This window comes from Salmo salar, chromosome 18 (genome assembly GCF_965601325.2).
Source record: "Salmo salar chromosome 18, fSalSal1, whole genome shotgun sequence".
NCBI classification, from domain to species: Eukaryota; Metazoa; Chordata; class Actinopteri; order Salmoniformes; family Salmonidae; genus Salmo; species Salmo salar.
This window is the reverse complement of record NC_138308.1, coordinates 94,188,661-94,206,160: the sequence shown is the minus strand read 5'-3', so window position 1 is coordinate 94,206,160 and position 17,500 is coordinate 94,188,661. Positions and strand designations below refer to the sequence as shown.

At 43.1% G+C, this 17,500-nt stretch overlaps 1 protein-coding gene across 3 annotated transcripts in view; it reads right to left on the bottom strand.

The window, feature by feature from the left end:
- Positions 1–17,500, bottom strand: part of LOC106592454 (pyruvate carboxylase, mitochondrial) — a 498,777-nt gene that overhangs the window by 78,088 nt on the left and 403,189 nt on the right. The window lies entirely within an intron of this gene.

Sequence of the window (17,500 nt, the reverse complement as noted above, 5' to 3'; positions counted from 1 at the left end):
TAGCAGTGGGACTTTGCTTTATTCATCCTGGGGGCGGCATCAAAATGCAGATGCCGGAGAGGAGGTAGAAGGAGTGGGGTCCTAGTCAGACTCAGGAGGCGTGCATACCATCCACCCCTTCTGAGTATATTATAAGTTCAGTCCCTGGACAATAAAGTAAACGAGCTCAGGGCGAGGATCTCCTTTTACGAGAGGCATCAGGGATTGTTTTAAGGAATTGCTAACTCCGGATATACTGTCCCCATCCATTCAACCAGCAGGGTTCTCCGTCCATCACGCGGACAGTAAAAAAATAACTCTCTTGAGAAAAGAGAGGAGGAGGGGTTTGTTTCATAATTAACGACTCACAGTGTGATGTGATGTCATAGCGTGGTAACGTACAAGTCCTTTTGTTCTCCCGATCTGGATTACCTCATGAGAGAATTTTCTTCTGTCATCGTCACTACCGTGTATATTTCCCCCCCAAGCATAGCCTTGGGAAGTGCGGACTGGTGGTGAGATGGTAAAACTGAAATCATTTGTGTTGTTGCATTAATAAATGAATACAAATTCTGTTCCATTTTTTATATAAATGATCATGGGATTGGCGGGAGAGAAAAAAACCATTGGATATTTATATATTGGCCCCATTCAGCATGGAAAACTGTTTTGTAAGCGGTTCGCTCATAATATGCTCTTATCTATTCAGTTGTGGCGGTTTGCAGTCAGACACTCTGATGTAAGATAGATAGTTTAGTTTGAGTTAAGTCACTCTCCTTATCTCTCTCTCTCTCTCTCTCTCTCTCTCTCTCTCTGTCCCTTGCTGTCTCTCTCTCTCTGTGTCTCTCTCTCTGTGTCTCTCTCTCAGTCTCTCTTTCTCTCTCTCTCGCTCTCACACACATTGTAATTATGCAGTTCGAAGAAATGTGCGCCATGTTCACAACGTTCTATTCCTAGGAGGCGTGAGTTTCCAGTTTGGTACCATTTTCTACCGATCTGCGTGCCAGTTATGATTTTCATGTGTACATTTTCATGTAACAGTTTCATTTCAATAATAAAGTTTTGTTTCGTCAAAGTCATTGTCACGTGGTTGATAAAACAAATCTGAATTGAAATTATACAAATATCAAAGTTAAAATGTTACTAATGCAGGAGTACCAGCATATGAGAGATGATTCACTGTGAGGGCAGCTAAAGAACTAAGAGATAGCATAGACTAATATAGCAGGGGGACTATAACTAGACTAATATAGCAGGGGGACTATAACTAGACTAATATAGCAGGGGGACTATAACTAGACTAATGTAGCAGGGGGACTATAACAAGACTAATATAGCAGGGGGACTATAACTAGACTAATATAGCAGGGGGACTATAACTAGGCCAGTAAATCAGGGGGACTATAACTAGACTAATATAGCAGGGGGACTATAACTAGGCCAGTATAGCAGGGGGACTATAACTAGACTAATATAGCAGGGGGACTATAACTAGGCCAGTATAGCAGGGGGACTATAACTAGACCAGTATAGCAGGGGGACTATAACTAGACTAATATAGCAGGGGGACTATAACTAGACTAATATAGCAGGGGGACTGTAACTAGACTAATATAGCAGGGGGACTATAACTAGACTAATATAGCAGGGGGACTATAACTAGGCCAGTATAGCAGGGGGACTATAACTAGACCAGTATAGCAGGGGGACTATAACTAGACTAATATAGCAGGGGGACTATAACTAGACTAATATAGCAGGGGGACTGTAACTAGGCCAGTATAGCAGGGGGACTATAACTAGGCCAGTATAGCAGGGGGACTATAACTAGGCCAGTATAGCAGGGGGACTATAACTAGACTAATATAGCAGGGGGACTATAACTAGACTAATATAGCAGGGGGACTATAACTAGACTAATATAGCAGGGGGACTATAACTAGGCCAGTATAGCAGGGGGACTATAACTAGACTAATATAGCAGGGGGACTATAACTAGACTAATATAGCAGGGGGACTATAACTAGACTAATATAGCAGGGGGACTATAACTAGGCCAGTATAGCAGGGGGACTATAACTAGACTAATATAGCAGGGGGACTATAACTAGGCCAGTATAGCAGGGGGACTATAACTAGGCCAGTATAGCAGGGGGACTATAACTAGACTAGTATAGCAGGGGGACTATAACTAGGCCAGTATAGCAGGGGGACTATAACTAGGCCAGTATAGCAGGGGGACTATAACTAGACTAATATAGCAGGGGGACTATAACTAGACTAATATAGCAGGGGGACTATAACTAGGCCAGTATAGCAGGGGGACTATAACTAGACTAATGTTGCAGGGGGACTATAACTAGACTAATGTTGCAGGGGGATTATAACTAGACTAATATAGCAGGGGGACTATAACTAGACTAATATAGCGGGGGGACTATAACTAGACTAATATAGCAGGGGGACTATAACTAGACTAATATAGCAGGGGGACTATAACTAGACCAGTATAGCAGGGGGACTATAACTAGGCCAGTATAGCAGGGGGACTATAACTAGGCCAGTATAGCAGGGGGACTATAACTAGACTAATATAGCAGAGGACTATAACTAGGCCAGTATAGCAGGGGGACTATAACTAGGACAGTATAGCAGGGGGACTATAACTAGACTAATATAGCAGGGGGACATATAACTAGACCAGTATAGCAGGGGGACTATATTTAAGCCAGTATAGCAGTGGGACTATAACTAGGCCAGTATAGCAGGGGGACTATAACTAGACTAATATAGCAGGGGGACTATAACTAGGCCAGTATAGCAGGGGGACTATAACTAGACTAATATAGCAGGGGGACTATAACTAGACTAATATAGCAGGGGGACTATAACTAGACTAATGTAGCAGGGGGACTATAACTAGACTAATATAGCAGGGGGACTATAACTAGACTAGTATAGCAGGGGGACTATAACTAGACCAGTATAGTAGGGGGACTATAACTAGGCCAGTATAGCAGGGGGACTATAACTAGACCAGTATAGCAGGGGGACTATAACTAGACTAATGTAGCAGGGGGACTATAACTAGACCAGTATAGCAGGGGGCTGTAACTAGACTAATGTAGCAGGGGGACTATAACTAGGCCAGTATAGCAGGGGGACTATAACTAGACTAATATAGCAGGGGACTATAACTAGGCCAGTATAGCAGGGGGACTATAATTAGACTATTATAGCAGGGGGACTATAACTAGACTAGTATAGCAGGGGGACTATAACTAGGCCAGTATAGCAGGGGGACTATAACTAGACTAATATAGCAGGGGGACTATAACTAGACTAATATAGCAGGGGGACTATAACTAGGCCAGTATAGCAGGGGGACTATAACTAGACTAATATAGCAGGGGGACTATAACTAGGCCAGTATAGCAGGGGGACTATAACTAGACTAATATAGCAGGGGGACTATAACTAGACTAATATAGCAGGGGGACTATAACTAGGCCAGTATAGCAGGGGGACTATAACTAGGCCAGTATAGCAGGGGGACTATAACTAGGCCAGTATAGCAGGGGGACTATAACTAGACTAATGTAGCAGGGGGACTATAACTAGACCAGTATAGCAGGGGGACTATAACTAGACTAATATAGCAGGGGGACTATAACTAGGCCAGTATAGCAGGGGGACTATAACTAGACTAATATAGCAGGGGGACTATAACTAGACTAGTATAGCAGGGGGACTATAACTAGGCCAGTATAGCAGGGGGACTATAACTAGGCCAGTATAGCAGGGGGACTATAACTAGACTAATATAGCAGGGGGACTATAACTAGACTAATATAGCAGGGGGACTATAACTAGGCCAGTATAGCAGGGGGACTATAACTAGACTAATATAGCAGGGGGACTATAACTAGGCCAGTATAGCAGGGGGACTATAACTAGACTAATATAGCAGCGGGACTATAACTAGGCTAATATAGCAGGGGGACTATAACTAGACTAATATAGCAGGGGGACTATAACTAGACTAATATAGCAGGGGGACTATAACTAGACTAATATAGCAGGGGGACTATAACTAGACTAATATAGCAGGGGACTATAACTAGGCCAGTATAGCAGGGGGACTATAACTAGGCCAGTATAGCAGGGGGACTATAACTAGACTAATATAGCAGGGGGACTATAACTAGGCCAGTATAGCAGGGGGACTATAACTAGACTAATATAGCAGGGGGACTATAACTAGACTGATATAGCAGGGGGACTATAACTAGGCCAGTATAGCAGCGGGACTATAACTAGACTAGTAAATCAGGGGGACTATAACTAGACTAATATAGCAGGGGGACTATAACTAGGCCAGTATAGCAGGGGGACTATAACTAGGCCAGTAAATCAGGGGGACTATAACTAGACTAATATAGCAGGGGGACTATAACTAGACTAATATAGCAGGGGGACTATAACTAGGCCAGTATAGCAGGGGGACTATAACTAGGCCAGTATAGCAGGGGACTATAACTAGACTAATATAGCAGGGGGACTATAACTAGACCAGTATTGCAGGGGGACTATAACTAGACTAATATAGCAGGGGGACTATAACTAGACTAATATAGCACGTGGACTATAACTAGACTAATATAGCAGGGGGACTATAACTAGACTAATGTAGCAGGGGGACTATAACTAGACCAGTATAGCAGGGGGACTATAACTAGACTAATATAGCAGGGGGACTATAACTAGGCCAGTATAGCAGGGGGACTATAACTAGGCCAGTATAGCAGGGGGACTATAACTAGACTAATATAGCAGGGGGACTATAACTAGACTAATATAGCAGGGGGACTATAACTAGACTAATATAGCAGGGGGACTATAACTAGACTAATATAGCAGGGGGACTATAACTAGACTAATATAGCAGGGGGACTATAACTAGACTAATATAGCAGGGGGACTATAACTAGGCCAGTATAGCAGGGGGACTATAACTAGACTAATATAGCAGGGGGACTATAACTAGGCCAGTATAGCAGGGGGACTATAACTAGACTAATATAGCAGGGGGACTATAACTAGGCCAGTATAGCAGGGGGACTATAACTAGACTAATATAGCAGGGGGACTATAACTAGACTAATATAGCAGGGGGACTATAACTAGACTAATATAGCAGGGGGACTATAACTAGACTAATATAGCAGGGGGACTATAACTAGACTAATATAGCAGGGGGACTATAACTAGACTAATATAGCACGTGGACTATAACTAGACTAATATAGCAGGGGGACTATAACTAGACTAATGTAGCAGGGGGACTATAACTAGACCAGTATAGCAGGGGGACTATAACTAGACTAATATAGCAGGGGACTATAACTAGGCCAGTATAGCAGGGGGACTATAACTAGACTAATATGGCAGGGGGACTATAACTAGACTAATGTTGCAGGGGGACTATAACTAGACTAATGTTGCAGGGGGATTATAACTAGACTAATATAGCAGGGGGACTATAACTAGACTAATATAGCGGGGGGACTATAACTAGACTAATATAGCAGGGGGACTATAACTAGACTAATATAGCAGGGGGACTATAACTAGGCCAGTATAGCAGGGGGACTATAACTAGACTAATATAGCAGGGGGACTATAACTAGACCAGTATAGCAGGGGGACTATAACTAGGCCAGTATTTCAGGGGGACTATAACTAGGCCAGTATAGCAGGGGGACTATAACTAGACTAATATAGCAGGGGACTATAACTAGGCCAGTATAGCAGGGGGACTATAACTAGGACAGTATAGCAGGGGGACTATAACTAGACTAATATAGCAGGGGGACATATAACTAGACCAGTATAGCAGGGGGACTATATCTAGGCCAGTATAGCAGTGGGACGATAACTAGGCCAGTATAGCAGGGGGACTATAACTAGACTAATATAGCAGGGGGACTATAACTAGGCCAGTATAGCAGGGGGACTATAACTAGACTAATATAGCAGGGGGACTATAACTAGGCCAGTATAGCAGGGGGACTATAACTAGACCAGTATAGTAGGGGGACTATAACTAGGCCAGTATAGCAGGGGGACTATAACTAGACCAGTATAGCAGGGGGACTATAACTAGACTAATGTAGCAGGGGGACTATAACTAGACCAGTATAGCAGGGGGACTATAACTAGACTAATATAGCAGGGGGACTATAACTAGACTAATATAGCAGGGGGACTATAACTAGACTAATATAGCAGGGGGACTATAACTAGACTAATATAGCAGGGGGACTGTAACTAGACTAATGTAGCAGGGGGACTATAACTAGGCCAGTATAGCAGGGGGACTATAACTAGACTAATATGGCAGGGGACTATAACTAGGCCAGTATAGCAGGGGGACTATAATTAGACTAATATAGCAGGGGGACTATAACTAGACTAGTATAGCAGGGGGACTATAACTAGGCCAGTATAGCAGGGGGACTATAACTAGGCCAGTATAGCAGGGGGACTATAACTAGACTAATATAGCAGGCGGACTATAACTAGACTAATATAGCAGGGGGACTATAACTAGGCCAGTATAGCAGGGGGACTATAACTAGACTAATATAGCAGGGGGACTATAACTAGGCCAGTATAGCAGGGGGACTATAACTAGGCCAGTATAGCAGGGGGACTATAACTAGGCCAGTATAGCAGGGGGACTATAACTAGAACAGTATAGCAGGGGGATTATAACTAGACCAGTATAGCAGGGGGACTATAACTAGGCCAGTATAGCAGGGGGACTATAACTAGACTAATATAGCAGCTGGACTATAACTAGACTAATATAGCAGGGGGACTATAACTAGACTAATATAGCAGGGGGACTATAACTAGACTAATATAGCAGGGGGACTATAACTAGACTAATATAGCAGGGGGACTATAACTAGACTAATATAGCAGGGGACTATAACTAGGCCAGTATAGCAGGGGGACTATAACTAGGCCAGTATAGCAGGGGGACTATAACTAGACTAATATAGCAGGGGGACTATAACTAGGCCAGTATAGCAGGGGGACTATAACTAGACTAATATAGCAGGGGGACTATAACTAGACTTATATAGCAGGGGGACTATAACTAGGCCAGTATAGCAGCGGGACTATAACTAGACTAGTAAATCAGGGGGACTATAACTAGACTAATATAGCAGGGGGACTATAACTAGGCCAGTATAGCAGGGGGACTATAACTAGGCCAGTAAATCAGGGGGACTATAACTAGACTAATATAGCAGGGGGACTATAACTAGACTAATATAGCAGGGGGACTATAACTAGGCCAGTATAGCAGGGGGACTATAACTAGGCCAGTATAGCAGGGGACTATAACTAGACTAATATAGCAGGGGGACTATAACTAGACCAGTATTGCAGGGGGACTATAACTAGACTAATATAGCAGGGGGACTATAACTAGACTAATATAGCAGGGGGACTATAACTAGACTAATATAGCAGGGGGACTATAACTAGGCCAGTATAGCAGGGGGACTATAACTAGACTAATATAGCAGGGGGACTATAACTAGACTAATATAGCAGGGGGACTATAACTAGGCCAGTATAGCAGGGGGACTATAACTAGGCCAGTATAGCAGGGGGACTATAACTAGACTAATATAGCAGGGGGACTATAACTAGACTAATATAGCAGGGGGACTATAACTAGACTAATATAGCAGGGGGACTATAACTAGACTAATATAGCAGGGGGACTATAACTAGACTAATATAGCAGGGGGACTATAACTAGACTAATATAGCAGGGGGACTATAACTCGACTAATATAGCAGGGGGACTATAACTAGACTAATATAGCAGGGGGACTGTAACTAGACTAATGTAGCAGGGGGACAATAACTAGGCCAGTATAGCAGGGGGACTATAACTAGACTAATATAGCAGGGGGACTATAACTAGGCCAGTATAGCAGGGGGACTATAACTAGACTAATATAGCAGGGGGACTATAACTAGGCCAGTATAGCAGGGGGACTATAACTAGACTAATATAGCAGGGGGACTATAACTAGACTAATATAGCAGGGGGACTATAACTAGACTAATATAGCAGGGGGACTATAACTAGACTAATATAGCAGGGGGACTATAACTAGACTAATATAGCAGGGGGACTATAACTAGACTAATATAGCACGGGGACTATAACTAGACAAATATAGCAGGGGGACTATAACTAGACTAATGTAGCAGGGGGACTATAACTAGACCAGTATAGCAGGGGGACTATAACTAGACTAATATAGCAGGGGGACTATAACTAGGCCAGTATAGCAGGGGGACTATAACTAGACTAATATAGCAGGGGGACTATAACTAGACTAATATAGCAGGGGGACTATAACTACACTAATATAGCAGGGGGACTATAACTAGACTAATGTAGCAGGGGGACTATAACTAGACTAATATAGCAGGGGGACTATAACTAGGTCAGTATAGCAGGGGGACTATAACTAGACTAATATAGCAGGGGGACTATAACTAGACTAATATAGCAGGGGGACTATAACTAGGCCAGTATAGCAGGGGGACTATAACTAGACTAATATAGCAGGGGGACTATAACTAGACTAATATAGCAGGGGGACTATAACTAGGCCAGTATAGCAGGGGGACTATAACTAGACTAATATAGCAGGGGGACTATAACTAGGCCAGTATAGCAGGGGGACTATAACTAGGCCAGTATAGCAGGGGGACTATAACTAGACCAGTATAGCAGGGGGACTATAACTAGACTAATATAGCAGGGGGACTATAACTAGACTAATATAGCAGGGGGACTATAACTAGGCCAGTATAGCAGGGGGACTATAACTAGACCAGTATAGCAGGGGGACTATAACTAGGCCAGTATAGCAGGGGGACTATAACTAGACTAATATAGCAGGGGGACTATAACTAGACTAATATAGCAGGGGGACTATAACTAGACTAATGTAGCAGGGGGACTATAACTAGACTAATATAGCAGGGGGACTATAACTAGACTAATATAGCAGGGGGACTATAACTAGACTAATATAGCAGGGGGACTATAACTAGACTAATATAGCAGGGGGACTATAACTAGACTAATATAGCAGGGGGACTGTAACTAGACTAATGTAGCAGGGGGACTATAACTAGGCCAGTATAGCAGGGGGACTATAACTAGACTAATATAGCAGGGGACTATAACTAGGCCAGTATAGCAGGGGGACTATAATTAGACTAATATAGCAGGGGGACTATAACTAGACTAGTATAGCAGGGGGACTATAACTAGGCCAGTATAGCAGGGGGACTATAACTAGGCCAGTATAGCAGGGGGACTATAACTAGACTAATATAGCAGGCGGACTATAACTAGACTAATATAGCAGGGGGACTATAACTAGGCCAGTATAGCAGGGGGACTATAACTAGACTAATATAGCAGGGGGACTATAACTAGGCCAGTATAGCAGGGGCACTATAACTAGGCCAGTATAGCAGGGGGACTATAACTAGGCCAGTATAGCAGGGGGACTATAACTAGACCAGTATAGCAGGGGGATTATAACTAGACCAGTATAGCAGGGGGACTATAACTAGGCCAGTATAGCAGGGGGACTATAACTAGACTAATATAGCAGCTGGACTATAACTAGACTAATATAGCAGGGGGACTATAACTAGACTAATATAGCAGGGGGACTATAACTAGACTAATATAGCAGGGGGACTATAACTAGACTAATATAGCAGGGGACTATAACTAGGCCAGTATAGCAGGGGGACTATAACTAGGCCAGTATAGCAGGGGGACTATAACTAGACTAATATAGCAGGGGGACTATAACTAGGCCAGTATAGCAGGGGGACTATAACTAGACTAATATAGCAGGGGGACTATAACTAGACTGATATAGCAGGGGGACTATAACTAGGCCAGTATAGCAGCGGGACTATAACTAGACTAGTAAATCAGGGGGACTATAACTAGACTAATATAGCAGGGGGACTATAACTAGGCCAGTATAGCAGGGGGACTATAACTAGGCCAGTAAATCAGGGGGACTATAACTAGACTAATATAGCAGGGGGACTATAACTAGACTAATATAGCAGGGGGACTATAACTAGGCCAGTATAGCAGGGGGACTATAACTAGGCCAGTATAGCAGGGGACTATAACTAGACTAATATAGCAGGGGGACTATAACTAGACTAATATAGCAGGGGGACTATAACTAGGCCAGTATAGCAGGGGGACTATAACTAGACTAATATAGCAGGGGGACTATAACTAGACTAATATAGCAGGGGGACTATAACTAGACTAATATAGCAGGGGGACTATAACTAGACTAATATAGCAGGGGGACTATAACTAGACTAATATAGCAGGGGGACTATAACTAGACTAATATAGCACGGGGACTATAACTAGACAAATATAGCAGGGGGACTATAACTAGACTAATGTAGCAGGGGGACTATAACTAGACCAGTATAGCAGGGGGACTATAACTAGACTAATATAGCAGGGGGACTATAACTAGGCCAGTATAGCAGGGGGACTATAACTAGACTAATATAGCAGGGGGACTATAACTAGACTAATATAGCAGGGGGACTATAACTACACTAATATAGCAGTGGGACTATAACTAGACTAATGTAGCAGGGGGACTATAACTAGACTAATATAGCAGGGGGACTATAACTAGGTCAGTATAGCAGGGGGACTATAACTAGACTAATATAGCAGGGGGACTATAACTAGACTAATATAGCAGGGGGACTATAACTAGGCCAGTATAGCAGGGGGACTATAACTAGACTAATATAGCAGGGGGACTATAACTAGACTATTATAGCAGGGGGACTATAACTAGGCCAGTATAGCAGGGGGACTATAACTAGACTAATATAGCAGGGGGACTATAACTAGGCCAGTATAGCAGGGGGACTATAACTAGGCCAGTATAGCAGGGGGACTATAACTAGACCAGTATAGCAGGGGGACTATAACTAGACTAATATAGCAGGGGGACTATAACTAGACTAATATAGCAGGGGGACTATAACTAGGCCAGTATAGCAGGGGGACTATAACTAGACCAGTATAGCAGGGGGACTATAACTAGGCCAGTATAGCAGGGGGACTATAACTAGACTAATATAGCAGGGGGACTATAACTAGACTAATATAGCAGGGGGACTATAACTAGACTAATGTAGCAGGGGGACTATAACTAGACTAATATAGCAGGGGGACTATAACTAGACTAATATAGCAGGGGGACTATAACTAGACTAATATAGCAGGGGGACTATAACTAGACTAATATATCAGGGGGACTATAACTAGGCCAGTATAGCAGGGGGACTATAACTAGACTAATATAGCAGGGGGACTATAACTAGACTAATATAGCAGGGGGACTATAACTAGACTAATATAGCAGGGGGACTATAACTAGACTAATGTAGCAGGGGGACTATAACTAGACTAATATAGCAGGGGGACTATAACTAGGCCAGTATAGCAGGGGGACTATAACTAGGCCAGTATAGCAGGGGGACTATAACTAGACTAATATAGCAGGGGGACTATAACCAGACTAATATAGCAGGGGGACTATAACTAGACTAATATAGCAGGGGGACTATAACTAGACTAATATAGCAGGGGGACTATAACTAGGCCAGTAAATCAGGGGGACTATAACTAGACTAATATAGCAGGGGGACTATAACTAGGCCAGTATAGCAGGGGGACTATAACTAGACTAATATAGCAGGGGGACTATAACTAGGCCAGTATAGCAGGGGGACTATAACTAGTCTAATGTAGCAGGGGGACTATAACTAGACTAATATAGCAGGGGGACTATAACTAGACTAATATAGCAGGGGGACTATAACTAGACTAATATAGCAGGGGGACTATAACTAGACTAATATATCAGGGGGACTATAACTAGGCCAGTATAGCAGGGGGACTATAACTAGACTAATATAGCAGGGGGACTATAACTAGACTAATATAGCAGGGGGACTATAACTAGACTAATATAGCAGGGGGACTATAACTAGACTAATGTAGCAGGGGGACTATAACTAGACTAATATAGCAGGGGGACTATAACTAGGCCAGTATAGCAGGGGGACTATAACTAGGCCAGTATAGCAGGGGGACTATAACTAGACTAATATAGCAGGGGGACTATAACCAGACTAATATAGCAGGGGGACTATAACTAGACTAATATAGCAGGGGGACTATAACTAGACTAATATAGCAGGGGGACTATAACTAGGCCAGTAAATCAGGGGGACTATAACTAGACTAATATAGCAGGGGGACTATAACTAGGCCAGTATAGCAGGGGGACTATAACTAGTCTAATATAGCAGGGGGACTATAACTAGACTAATATAGCAGGGGGACTATAACTAGACTAATATAGCAGGGGGACTATAACTAGACTAATATAGCAGGGGGACTATAACTAGGCCAGTATAGCAGGCCAGTATAGCAGGGGGACTATAACTAGACTAATGTAGCAGGGGGACTATAACTAGACTAATATAGCAGGGGGACTATAACTAGGTTAATGTAGCAGTGGGACTATAACTTCAATTGTCAACTAAGTACTTATCAAAATATCAGATTCATCTCTCTATCCCGCCTGTCTGCATCCCTTTCTATCTGTCTTGACTTGGCTAGTGAAGTGCAACATTGTAGCCTATCAAATCAACCAGCTGGTGAGTGTCTGGCCCAATGTCTGTATATATGAAGGTTTGACCCCGAGCTGTCACTAGAAAACTTGCAATATTGTATCAGCTAGTCTATTCTGAACCCTCAGAGTTTCCCGCTCCAGTGAGCTTGGGACAGACACAGCTGTTTTTCTCAAAGGGAAATATGTTCAGGTATTTTATAAAGTCTCAACTGGATATGTGGTATCCTCAGAGCATGACATTTTGTTCTTTCACACCGAGGCCTGGTGATTATCGAGCGGGAGAGTGTTGGAAAGAGCTTTAAAATACTGTGAGGAACTATTATCATTCATACTTAGACAAAAGGAAATCAGACATCCCCAAAATGGGCACTTTCCTACATTTGCTCGCAGCAGACCAGTTAGTCTACTTCTACATTAATAAGATGATAGAGAAACCAGACACATGCTCATTGCTCACATGGAGCCCTCCTAACAAAATACAATGAAACATTTGACATAACTCGTAAATGATGGTATGATATAATCCTTAACTTGTTTCTAACAAATGTAGCACGTTGTAAACAACGTTTCCACTCCGAGAATGAGAATGAATGTAAATTAATGTAATTAATATATGCATTAACAGAAATGAATGTGACCAAATGATGGGGATTAACGGTACATTTACTGCTGGTTACATTTTTAATTGGGAATTCATAAAGATAAACAACCAAAAGGATAATACAATAATACAATAAATGCACAAGAATTGGCGGGAGACAATCTGACGAGCTGAGCGAATTCTGGAGAGAGATGTGCCAATATCTTTGCCCCACACCCTTCCCCTTCTTCTTGTCTCAACATTTCAAATTATACTCGAGACACATCATCTTGACACATATATTTTAGATGCATAGGTTTTCACGGAGAGCCACGTCTCAGTAATCAGCTAAACCCGTTGGCACGCTGTCTGCAGTGAGTACTGTTACAGGAATCTGGTCCTATGCTCAGGCTACTCATCACATTAGGAATTAGATTGTATTGTTAGCTTGCAAAAACTTCATATGAAAGGTGATTATTTTCAACCCCCTCCACTCAGGAAACCCTACTCAAAAACATCTTCCTGCGATTATGCCCCCAAGCCAACACCATGACTGCTCTCAAGGAACTACTCTGGACTATGTGCAAACTGGAAACCGCATATCCTGAGGCCGCAGTTATTATAGCTGGGGACTTTAACAAAGGAAGTCTGAGGAAAACACATCTCCTGTGTTACACGTACAACACGAACCCTGGATCACTGCTACTCTCTGGCTACAAGGCCCTCCCCTGCCCTCAGTTTGGCAAATCAGATCACTCCTCCATTCTACTGCTGCCCACTTATAGGAAAATAACTTAAACAGGAAGCTCCCATGGTAAGGATGGTTCAAGGTTGGTCTGACCAATAGGAATCTATGCTTTAAGACTGTTTTGGTCATGTGTACTGGAAAAAGTTCTGGGTCGCTTCAGAACATTTCCCAGTATACACTGACTCGTGAATGGCTTCAGAACATTTCCCAGTATACACTGACTCGTGAATGGCTTCAGAACATTTCCCAGTATACACTGACTCGTGAATGGCTTCAGAACATTTCCCCGTATACATTGACTCGTGAATGGCTTCAGAACATTTCCCAGTATACACTGACTCGTGAATGGCTTCAGAACATTTCCCAGTATACACTGACTCGTGAATGGTTTCAGAACATTTCCCAGTATACACTGACTCGTGAATGGCTTCAGAACATTTCCCAGTATACACTGACTCGTGAATGGCTTCAGAACATTTCCCAGTATACACTGACTCGTGAATGGCTTCAGAACATTTCCCAGTATACACTGACTCGTGAATGGCTTCAGAACATTTCCCAGTATACACTGACTCGTGAATGGCTTCGTCAGGAAGTGCATAGAAGATGTTGTTCCTACTGTGAAGTTTAGAACTTATCCAAACCAAAAACTGTGGATAGAAGGCAATATTGACGCAAAACTGAAAGCGCGACCACCTCATTTAACCATGGCAAGTTGACTGGGAACATGGACGTGTACAAACAGACCAGCTGTGACTTTAGTAAGACAATCAAAGAGGCAAAACGACAATACAGGGACAAAGTGTTGCAATTCAACAGCTCAATCACGGATTATAAAGGGTAAGCCAGGAGACAGACTCCTCGCTCCCAGAAAAGCTAAACACCTTCTTCACCCAATTCGCGAATTGAGCCATCGGCGCAAGTCCCCAACACTCACAAGGACTTTGTGCTCTCGTTCTTCATAGCCGACTTGAGTAAGTCCTTTAAGCATGTTAACCCTCGCAGGTCTGCTGGCTCAGACAGCATCCCATTCCACATCCTCAGAGCATGTGCAGACCTACTGGTGTCTGTTGTCCCCAGTTGCTTAAAGATGTCCACGATTGTTCATGTACCCAAGAAAAGTCATTGAACTGAATGACTATTGCCCCATAGCACTCATTTATGTCATCATGAAGTGCTTTGAGGGGGCTAGTTAAGGACCATATCTCCTCCACCTTACCCAACACCCTAGACCCACTTCAATTTGTATATCGCCCCAACAGATCCACTGCCCTATCCCACCTGGACAAGAAAAATACCTATGTAAGAATGCTGTTCATCGACTACAGTTCAGCCTTCAACACCATAGTTCCCTCTGGTTCCTGGACCTCCGCCAGGCTGTTCCTCAACATGTGGGACCCACAAGGGTGTGTGCTCAGCCCCCTCCTGTACACCCTGTATACCCTGCATGAGTGCAATCCAACTCAATGATCAAGTTTGCTAACGACACAACAGTGGTAGGCCTGATTACCAACAACGATTATATAGCCAACAGCGAGGAGGTGAAAGCCCTGGCGGAGTGGTGTCAGGAAAATAACCTCTCCCTCAACATCAACAAAATAAAGGAGATGATCTTGGACTTCAGAAGACAGCAGAGAGAGCACCCCCCCATCCACATCAACGAAGCCGCAGTGTAGAGGGTAAAAAGCTTCAAGTTCCTCGGCGTGCACATCCCTGAAAACCTGAAATGGTCCCTTCACACAGACAGCATGGTGAAGAAGGTGCAACAGTGCCTCTTCAACCACAGGAGGCTAATGAAATTCGGCTTGGCCCCTAAGACCATCATGAACTTGTACAGATGCACCATTGAGAGCATCCTGTCGGGCTGTATCACAGCCTGATACTGCAGTTGCACCGTCTGCAACATGCAGAACTCTCCAGAGGGTGGTGTGGTCAGCCCAACGCATCACTGGGGGCAAACGACCTGCTCTCCAGGACAACCTACAGTCCCCGATGTCACAGGAAGGCCAAGAAGATCATCAGGGACCTCAGCCACTCAAGCCACGGCCTGTTCACTCCACTACCATCCAACAAGGCGAGGTCAGTAAAGGTGCATCGAAGCTGAGACCGAGAGACTGAGTAACAGCTTCTATCTCCAGGCCGTCAGACTGCTATTAAATAGCTTTCACTTGCTGGCCTCCGCCCAGTACCCTGCCCAGAACCTTAAGAGGCTGCTGCCCTTTGTAGATAGAGTTATTGAACACTGGTCACTTTAATAACGTTTACATACTGTTTCACCCACTTTATATTTATATACTAAATTCTAGTCATGGCTCATCCTATATAACTACTGCTGTCACTTCATATGTATATACAGTATTCTAGTCATGGCTCATCCTATATAACTACTGCTGTCCACTTCATATGTATATACAGTATTCTAGTCATGGTTCATCCTATATAACTACTGCTGTCCACTTCATATGTATATACTGTATTCTAGTGTGTGTACTCTTTGTTTTCTTACTGAACTGTTGGAGCTAGAAACACAAGCATTTAGCTAGGTATTACGGAACTGATGGTGCTACAAACGCAATCATTTAGCTAGGTATTAGTGAACTGATGGTGCTAGAAACACAAGCATTTAGCTAGGTATTAGTGAACTGATGGTGCTAGAAACACATGCATTTAGCTAGGTATTAGTGTACTGATGGTGCTAGAAACACAAGCATTTAGCTAGGTATTACGGAACTGATGGTGCTACAAATGCAATCATTTAGCTAGGTATTACGGAACTGATGGCGTTAGAAAAAACAAGCATTTAGCTAGGTATTAGTGAACTGATGGAGCTAGAAACACAAGCATTTAGCTAGGTATTAGTGAACTGATGGTGCTAGAAACACAAGCATTTAGCTAGGTATTAGTGAACTGATGGTGCTAGAAACACATGCATTTAGCTAGGTATTAGTGAACTGATGGTGCTAGAAACACAAGCATTTAGCTAGGTATCACTGAACTGATGGTGCTACAAACGCAATCATTTAGCTAGGTATTAGTGAACTGATGGAGCTAGAAACACAAGCATTTAGCTAGGTATTAGTGAACTGATGGAGCTAGAAACACAAGCATTTTCCCAGGTATTATGGAACTGTTGAAGCTAGAAACACATGCATTTAGCTAGGTGTTAGTGTACTGATGGTGCTAGAAACACAAGCATTTAGCTAGGTATCATTGAACTGATGGAGCTAGAAACACATGCATTTAGTTAGGTATTAGTGAACTGTTGGAGCTAGAAACACAAGCATTTAGCTAGGTATTACGGAACTGTTGAAACTAGAAACACAAGCATTTAATTAGGTATTACTGAACTTTTGGAGCTAGAAACAC